Source organism: Sorghum bicolor, chromosome 4, assembly GCF_000003195.3.
Source record: "Sorghum bicolor cultivar BTx623 chromosome 4, Sorghum_bicolor_NCBIv3, whole genome shotgun sequence".
NCBI classification, from domain to species: domain Eukaryota; kingdom Viridiplantae; phylum Streptophyta; class Magnoliopsida; order Poales; family Poaceae; genus Sorghum; species Sorghum bicolor.
The window spans coordinates 62,764,233-62,773,938 of record NC_012873.2 but is presented as its reverse complement, the minus strand read 5'-3'; positions in this window follow the sequence as shown (position 1 = coordinate 62,773,938).

Below are 9,706 nucleotides of genomic sequence, written 5' to 3'. Positions count from 1 at the left end.
TCAGCCGTCAAGTCATCCGGGCAAGGAGGAAATCAGGGGCGGAGGCAGGAGTTAACGAAGTTTAAGCCTTGTTTAGTTCAAAAAAATTCTGCAAAATAAGAATAGTAACACTTTTGTTTGTACTAGCAAATATGCACGTGCGTCACGCACGTGTTTGTATTATCAGATGTTCCTTGATTTTATTTTCACTTATTCATTCATAATATGGTACTATAAACAATGTAAAACGTTTGCTAGTTTTTTTTCCTTGTTTATCATAATAAATAAAATCACGTGTGTTCAAATTTTATTTTTCTTTTTAATTGCTAATACATACGCCAGCATGCATTCATATTGATGTTATTTATTATAGTTGCATCCACGCATCCATATTTTTCTTTTTCCAATTAATTTATTTATTAGTTGCATGTATGCATCTTGATGTATATTATTTTTTCTTTTTTCGAACAATCCGCGGCCAGCGGCGGTGAGTTTTTTCAAGGAGGCTCTCTGTTCGATCTATATGTCGTGCTATATGAGTCATTTGTCATCTGTGATCTTATATGTAAAATGTAAAACTTTTTCTAAACCAAGATTCCTCGTATACCTAAAAAAGGAAAATCAATCTTACATGAAAGATACAAGACTCCTATTAAACCAAGATTTCTCCTTAACCCAGCTCTAACCTCTCCAATTAAGTTTGTTTCGTTGCCGATTTACTCAAAGACCAATCATGATCAACGCTATTCACGCAGGAGAATCCATACAGCTCATCTCATACCACATTGTCATGAATAGGTTGATTTTTTAAAATTGGCGTGAATATATCTCAATTTGATTTGACTTCCTATTGCCGGTAGATCTTTTTTTATGTATATTCTAAGAACAAGTGATCCTGCATGCCCGATCTTAAGCATGCACGGTAAAAAGAAAATATGCTCTTAATTCTTTCTTGAAATTTAAAAAGTCGAAATGGCTAATGAATTGGACTTAAAAAATCAGAAAAGCTATGCATGCGGATTGGAATTGGACTCCCATACGCAAATATGGACTATTATATTCTGTTTTTGGAATCTAGGAGGAATCTTGGTTTAGGAGGAATCTTATATCTTATATTATGTAAGACCACGGGTGACGGAAGGCTCATATAGCACGACGTTTAGATCGAACGGTTATTAGAGAGGGAGAGCTCCCTAAAAAAACTCGCTCTTTTATAGTGTGATTTGACAAATATTGTCCAATTATAAACTAACTAGCCTCAAAAGATTCGTCTCATCAATTCCGACCAAACTGTGCAATTAGTTTTTATTTTCATCTATATTTAATACTTCATGCATGCATCTAAAGATTTGATGTGACGGAAAATCTGAAAAATTTTGCAAAATTTTTTGGGAACTAAACAAGGCCTAAGAGAAAAAAAAATATATACTACTATATATTAAATAATAAAAATAGTAATTTCCTAGGTAAATATTTTTCTATATAATAACGAGGTGTCGACGAAAGCTAGTCGGCAGTCTACCTTGGGGTATACCCACGGTAGTAGTTAACGGTAGACGGTGCGCGAACTACGAACTCGATGGTGACGCAAGACACAGACATGCTTTTTATCCAGGTTCGGCCGCCGAGTTGGCGTAATACCTACGTCCTGCGTCTGGTTGTATTGGATTGTGTTGAGAGAATATGATGTCTTAGGGGGGTCCCTTGCCTCTCCTTATATAGTTCGGAGGGCAGGGTTACAGATCCGGAAACTAATCCTAGTCGGTTACAATTGCCATAGATAGTTCGATATCAATTCCTATTCTAACCGACTAGAATCCTGTTTGATCTCCACGTCTTGTTTCCTTGCGCGAAACTCCGAGCTGTCGGATCAAACCTTGAGCTTGTCTCGTAATGGGCCAAGCCTCCTGGCCCAAGTCTAGCCGTAAGGGTATAGGGGTTTATACCCCCACAGCTAGTCCCCGAGCACCATGTATTGTGATGTAACACGCCGTCTTGAGCTTCTTCGATCAGTGAGGCTTGACGTCTTCAGTAAACAGAAAAGTCGTCCAAACAGTTGCAACGGTACTTTGACCAACTCAAAAGACAGTTGATCAACATCGACATCGAAAAAGCTGGTTGTTCGAAGAATGCATGGTGCTCTAAATTAAAAAAGATTTCTTTCCTGGTGAAGTGTGCCCACTTTACTTTTAAGAAAAGTATAAACCTCAAAAAAGCAAGCACATTCACCGCAAGGTGAAGTGTGCCCACTTAGTCCCCGAGCCTGGTAGTAGGTGACGTAGGCACGTGGTGCCAGGGTCAAAAGAAAAGTCCTCAAAGAAATTCTGTAACTGAGATGCATCGCCAGATGCATCGTACCGATGTAGTCCCCGAGCTTGCTGGAAGGCGAAGTATGAGCCTTGTAGCAAGGTCTAAAAAATTAAATTTACCAGTCCGTCTGCAATTGAATAGACTAATCGACCAGTCCCCGGGTGTACAATAGAATGACCACCAGGACCCAAGCACCAAGTGCGCTCCTTAGAATTCTGCGTTGCTATATTGGACGACCCGTCCCCGAGCATCGAGCGCTCAGTGGTCGGTGCGATATTTTGAAGTTCCAAGCTGATAGACTAGGCGACCAGTCCCCGAGCATCAAGTGCTCGGTGGTCGGTACAGTCTTTGAAGTTCCGAGTCGATATACTAGACGACCAGTCCCCGAGCATAAAATGCTTGGTGGTCGGTGCAGACTTTGAAGTTCCGAGTCGATAGACTAGGCGACCAGTCCCCGAGCATCAAATGCTTGGTGGTCGGTGCAGTCCCCGGATTGTTGACTCCCTACCAGTTTTGTCTGCTTGTTTTGAAAATTTGTCCTCACAAAGAGTTGACGTGATGAGACCTTCTGACGGGATGTCAGATGGATGCATGAAAAGTTGCGCCTGGCAACTGTACAGCCGCCCTTTGCGCGGTTTGAGAAAAGGAAACCATCAATTTGTACGAAAACTCCGCCGCATTAATTGTCGATAATCATTGAAAACCGAAACGCCGCATCCGCCGTATGGCCCGCCCACTTCCCGAGGATGCGAGAAGTGGGAGGGGTGAAGTTGTGGGTTATAAGAGCTCGACAGTTCCCCCTTTACTGCTTACCCTGCCATTGCCTTCAAGCCTTCCACTCTTGCCTCCTTCAATCATCTACACCTTCCAAACTCGAATCCACTTCCTCAACTCCAATGGCGAAGAGCGACTCCAAGAAGAGGGCCGAGCTGATGGCCAAGGAGTGGAAGAAGTCCCGCAGCACCGCCAAGTCTCTTGGTGACCTCGTCGATATGGGGCTTCTGCACGGCCCGGAACTCGGCGGCTGGAGAGCGCCGGAAGGAGAGAGCTTCCCCGACCCCCGTGTCGGTGAGATCGTGGTGTTCGAAGACTTCGTTAAGAGGGGTTTTGGGGTTCCTGTTCATCCCTTTCTTCAGGGTCTTCTTCTTTATTATGAGATCGGGATTTGCAATCTGCACCCGAACTCAATCCTTCTTATTTCTACTTTTATCCATTTGTGCGAAGCCTATGTTGGCATAGAGCCGCACTTCGACCTTTTCCGCTATCTTTTTTGTTTAAGAAAGAAGGGAGCAGTTGGAGGCTCCAAGGTTGCTGGTGGAGTATACCTCAACCTTCGCGACGGAATGAAGAACCGCTACCTGCACTGTCCATGGAACACTTCCCTGATCGAATGGTACAGGAAATGGTTCTACATCAGGGAGGAACCAGGCAGCTCCACGTTCTGCGACATGGGGTACATCCCTGAGAAGAGGGTGAGCTGGACCGACCGCCCAGAGTTCGACGGTCAAGTGGCAGACCTTATGAAGCTGATCGACTGGTCGCGCCTGGACGGGCTTGGCGTGGTCGGCAACTTCATTTGTCGTCGGGTGATGCCCTGTCAGAAGAGGGTGCACTCGGCGTACGAGTATGCCGGAAGCGTGGACCCGACCAGGATGTGACCTGAAATCTTGGAGAAGGCGGAGGTACAGCAGCTGCTGAACGAGCTGTTCAACTTCGCGGACGGAGGCTTCATCCGTGGCAGTGATCGGGTGCAAGCCTTCAAGTTGGGGCGACCAGCGCCTAAGGTATGTTATTGATTACTTCGCTTTAGCATCCGTATATTGTCTGCAGCTAACTTATCTTTGTTACTTTTGCAGATCGGAGATGTCGACCGGTGCACAGTGTATGTATCACTGGCACCGGGAATGGAGAATCCTGCGGGAGAAGATCCGCCAGAGGAAGACACTGATCGGTGTACTCGTTACACCAGCAGTGAGGAAGACCAGGCCCGCCCCGTCCCGACCACCGAGGATAGAGTGACGGGGAAAAGGCCACTGCCCGCGGATCCGTCGCCGGCACCGACGCTGCCGGTAGAGAGCAGCCGAGCGCCAAAGCGCCGTCGGTTTGTTCGGATCGACGACGAGGAGGAGGAGGAGGAAGCCGTACCGTCGTTGGTCCGGAGGCCTCATAGCCGTCCGGACAGCGTGCCGGCCACTGCTGATCGGGTGGCCAGCGACCCTCCTGCGCCTCGCATGGAGGAGATGGGGGCACAGGTGCCAACCGGCCGGGCAAGAAGGAGGTTCACCGCGGCCCACCGTCGATCGGACCTGTAAGTGTTCGACTTACGTATTTTGGCCTTTTTTTGAGCTGTTGTCGAAAATATCGCTCTGTTATGTAGCGTGGCGTCGGACGTCAACCCCGACCAGGCTGCAGAATAGGGGACGGCCGCTCCTGTTGCCGCTGCTGAAGACGCCGCACCACAGGTCACAGGGCAACCTGCAGCGGCGGCGGGCACCGAGGATCAATCTGCCCCGACGAGTGCTGCGCCGAGCACTCAGCCGAGGGGTGAGGAGGCAACAGGGACCCCTCCCCCGAGTACTACTGCAGAGGAGGGGAGCAGAGTCCCGACTCCTCCAGCCGAAGAAGGGAGGGTGCCGACACCGCCCCGAGCAGGGGCTTCTTTGTCCGTGGGCTCCCCTGGCCCATACTAGGGACCAGTGATGCCCTCGACCGCAGCCGGAGGCAGTGCGGTGAACGAGGAGCCCCAGGAGGCCTCCGATGACGACGTGGAGGAGGTCCAAGGTCGTCCCCGTGATGGTCGCCAGCACGTCTATGTGTGGCGCCAACGCGGGGACCACTTTATTGGTCACGAGGAGCTCGCGGAGACGGAGGAGGTCGCGAGGGTGGAGCGCGTGGCTAAACGCCTCGTGGACGAGGTTAAGGTAGGTGGTCCTGTGTGTTGCTTGGATAACTTTGTGCAGTGTTCCCGTATTCGACATGTGTTCTTTTTTGCAGGGCGCAATGAAAACGGCGAAGTACCGGAAACGGTGCTTCGACCAGATCGAAGGAATCGTGGCCGAGAATAAGGCCTTGTCCGCGGAGGTAGACCAGCTGCGGTCGGAGGTTGGGGAGAAGGTGGCCGAGATGAATGCCCAGGAGGAGCATCGTCTCGAGCTTACCCGTCGCTTGGCCGACCAGTACCGGCAGCGATCAGGTCAGTCACGCGCTCCGAGCAGCTTTGTGTAGCTGTGTAGTTGGCTTTATTGACCAGGTTATGATTCACGTAGACTTGGAGGAGGAGGTGGCGCGGCTCCGACAGGAGAAGGAGCAGCTCAGCCAAGAGCTTGCCGGTTCGCTGGAGTCCGGGCGCCGAGCAGGAGAGGAGTTGGGCCGGAAGGACCGGGAGTTATTTGGTAATACGCGCCGCCTCGTTATCTGCCGCTTGTCGCCCCTTTGTTTCTTTTGATATAACGTCTTGCTTGATTTGCAGTGCTTAAAGTGAACGCCAAGAAGCACCTGGACGAGCTGATCAAGGACCGGGACTCCTAGAAGGTCAATTGTTGTAAGATCTGGAAAGGAGTATCCCCGGTCCTGGATCTGATCAGTCCCGAGCTCCCGGAGAGCCAGCCCCGCGCGCCGAGGTTGACTCCAGTGGAGAAGGCGCAACGGGCGTGGGACTGGCTCCAGCAATTTATGAAGGACGCCGGGGAGTTTGCTGGCGCGCATGTTCTTAGCATGGTGCGCGCCCACTACCCCCTGGTCGACTTGACCAGGCTGGAGAAGGGGTACCCCAAGGAGGTCGGTCCGCAGGAGGCGGACGAGCTTCGGGGTGGTCTGCTGGACTTGTCGTCGACGGTGATCGGCGACATCAATCTATGCGGAACGGCCACTCCCCCCGACCAGCCGGGTTCAGACAGGTCGGCCCGGGAGCTGTCGGGCACGTCTATTGTGGGAGATGGGCGGTCGACGCCTGCGGTCTCGACCAGCCAGGCGCCGGTGGCCCCGACCCCTTCGTCCGGGCAGCAGGGCCAGGCGGGTGATCAGCCCGAGCAGTAGGCCAATAGGGTAGTCTGTAGGAATAGACTAGCGTCTGCCCGTCAGGGTATTTATTGTAAACTTTGTATGTAAAGTTTGTAATAAAGTTTGCTTTTGTCATGACTGTTGTTTTGAGCGCTGTACAATTATCTGAGTGACGTGCCACTGTATTTGACTTTGTAGTCGCTAAGAGCTTCTGGTGCAGAAGGATTTCCGAGTTCTGCGTGTAACAAAGTATAGGAAAAAAAAATAGAAACCTTTATTATTGACAGCTATAAGATATTTACAAGCGAAAGTTATTAGAACTTATGGATAAAATCGGCGCAGTTTGTCTATATGCCAAGAGTTAGGCACGCGTGTTCCGTCTGGGTATGCCAATCTGTAGGACGTGGGTCGTGTAACTTCGGCGACCACGAAGGGACCTTCCCATGGAGTGGATAGCTTGTGCATTCCCTCTTGGCTTGTTTTCCACCTAAGTACCAGATCGCCGACCACGAAGGAACGGTCCTTAACGTTCCTGTTGTGGTATCGCCTGATTGCCGCGAGATACTTTGCTGTTTGGAGACAAGAACTCAAACGCTTTTCCTCCATGCAGTTGATTTCGAGTTCTCTGGCGTTGTCGGCTGTTGACTGGTCGAAGTTTTCGATCCTAGGAGAACCGAAGGTTATGTTAGACGGCAGGACTGCCTCGGTGCCGTAAACCATGAAGTAAGGAGACACTCCTGTGTTCCGACTGGTCTGAGTTCGGAGGCCCCAGACCACGGCCGGTAACTCTTTCATCCATCGACCGGGTGCTCTGTCGTTCTCGGTGTACAGCCTTTTCTTTAGGGCGTCAATGATCATTCCGTTCGCGCGCTCAACTTGACCATTGGCCCGTGGGTGAGCTACTGACACATATTTTATGACTATGCCCCTGTCATCGCAAAAGTCCCAAAATGTGGTGCCAGTAAACTGAGTACCCAGGTCGGTGATTATACTGTTTGGGATCCCGAACCTGTGTATGATTTGACTAAGGAATTCCACAGCCTTCTCGGAGGTTGCTTTGACCAGAGGCATATATTCGATCCACTTGGAGAACTTGTCGATTAACACGAAAACGAACTTGAAGTTGCCGGGAGCTGGTTTAAATGGCCCGATCATGTCGAGCCCCCAGCAGGCAAAGGGCCAGGATGATGGGATGGTTTGAATTTCATGAGCAGGTACGTGGGTCCTTTTAGCAAAGAACTGACACCCCTCACAGTGTCGGACCAGTTTTTCTGCGTCGCCGACCGCGGTTGGCCAATAAAAACCTGCTCGGAAGGCTTTCCCGACTAGCGTTCTGGATGCGGCGTGACTGCCGCAGGATCCAGCGTGTATGTCTTATAGGAGCTTGATGCCGTCATCTTGGGATATGCATTTGAGCAGTACTTCAGAACTTGCATTTTTTCGCATAAGTTTGTCGTCCACCAGTATGTAGTTCTTTGATCATCGAATGAGGCGTTCATTTTCTGTTCAGTCCTAAAAGCCTGACCCGTCCGATATATATCTTATGAACGGGGTGCGCCAGTCGCGGCCACTGGTTGTCGGAGTGGCATCGTCTATGAGCATTGCCTCAGTGAGTTGTTTTTCGACCAGTCCTGTGCCCACACTTGGCTCGTGGATGTCCTGGACGAAAATACCCCGCGGGATCTGTGCCCGAGATGACCCTAACTTTGACAACACATCTGCTGCCTGGTTCTTATCCCGGACCACGTGGATGTACTCTATGCCGTAGAAGTTGGTTTCCCATTTGCGAATTTCTTTGCAGTAGAGATCCATCTTCTCGTGGGTTGCGTCCCACTCCTTGTTGAGCTGGTTGATAACTAAAGCAGAGTCGCCATAGACATAGAGGCGTTTGACTCCCAGCTCAACGGCTAGCCTTATGCCGTGTAGGCATGCTTCATATTCGGCGACATTGTTTGACGCCGGAAAGAGGATCCTAAGGACGTAACGCAGTTTGTCCTTGTTAGGCGACACGAACAGTATCCCAGCGCCGGCGCCGTTGATGTTCAAGGATCCGTCAAAGAACATTGACCAGTGGTCGGAGACATCGGGAACGGGAGGCTCGTTGAGATCTGTCCATTCAGCAATGAAATCGACCAGGGCCTGAGACTTGACTGTGGTGCGGCTCTGGAACTCTAGGGAAAATGGGCATAATTCCATCGCCCATTTTACGATTCTGCCGTTGGCATCTTTATTGCGCAGAATGTCCCCGAGAGGGAAACTGGTGGTTACCAAGACTCGATGGCCGTCGAAGTAGTGCTTCAGCTTTCTTGACGTTATTAGAATGGCGTATATGAGCTTTTGTATTTGTGGGTACCTGGCCTTGGACTCGTTTAATACTTCGCTTATGAAGTAAACGGGTCTCTGGACCTTGTAGACATGACCTGGCTCATCTCGCTCGACCACTATTGCTGTGGAAACAACCCTGTCGGTTGCAGCAATGTAAAGGAGTAGGTCTTCATTGGACTGAGGCGCTGTAAGTACAGGCGGTGAAGTGAGGAAAGTCTTAAGCTGAGTGAACGCGGCGTTGGCTTCCTCTGTCCAAGAAAATTTTTCCGACGCTTTCAAGAGTTTGAAGAAAGGGAGGCCTTTTTCTCCTAGTCTTGAGATAAAGCGACTGAGGGCGGCCATACATCCGGTGAGCTTCTGAATATCCTTGACGTTTTTAGGTGGTCGCATGTCAAGTACTGCTTTTACTTTTGAAGAATTTGGCCGTATGCCGTCACGACTGACAACGTTGCCGAGCAGTATACCAGAAGGAACACCGAAGATGCACTTTTTGGGGTTAAGCTTCCACTTGTACCTATTAAGCGCCTTAAAAGTTCGGTCTAAGTTGTCGATTAGGGTGTTCGCATCCCTTGTTTTGACGACCACGTCGTCTACATAGGCCTCGACGAGGTCATCACGAATCTCGTCGTGGAGGCACTGTTGGATGGCCCGTTGATAAGTGGCTCCGGCGTTTTTGAGTCCGAATGACATGGTCGTGTAGCAATATGCGTCAAAAGGAGTAATGAAGGATGTTTTTATCTGATCGTCTTCCTTTAGCGAGATCTGGTGATAACCAGAGTAGCAGTCTAGAAAAGAGAGGAGTTCGCATCCGGCCGTTGAGTCGACCACCTCGTCGATGCGAGGGAGACCAAAAGGATCTTTAGGACAGTGTTTATTGAGATCAGTGTAATCAACGCACATTCTCCATTCATTATTCTTTTTGCGTACAAGAACCGGATTGGCGAGCCAATCGGGGTGATACACTTCTTTTATGAATCCGGCTGCTAGAAGCCGTGTTATTTCTGTCCTAATAGCCTCCTTTTTGTCACGAGCGAACCGTCGCAGCTTTTGCTTCATTGGTCTTGCGGTCTTCGAGACATTTAAGGAGTGCTCG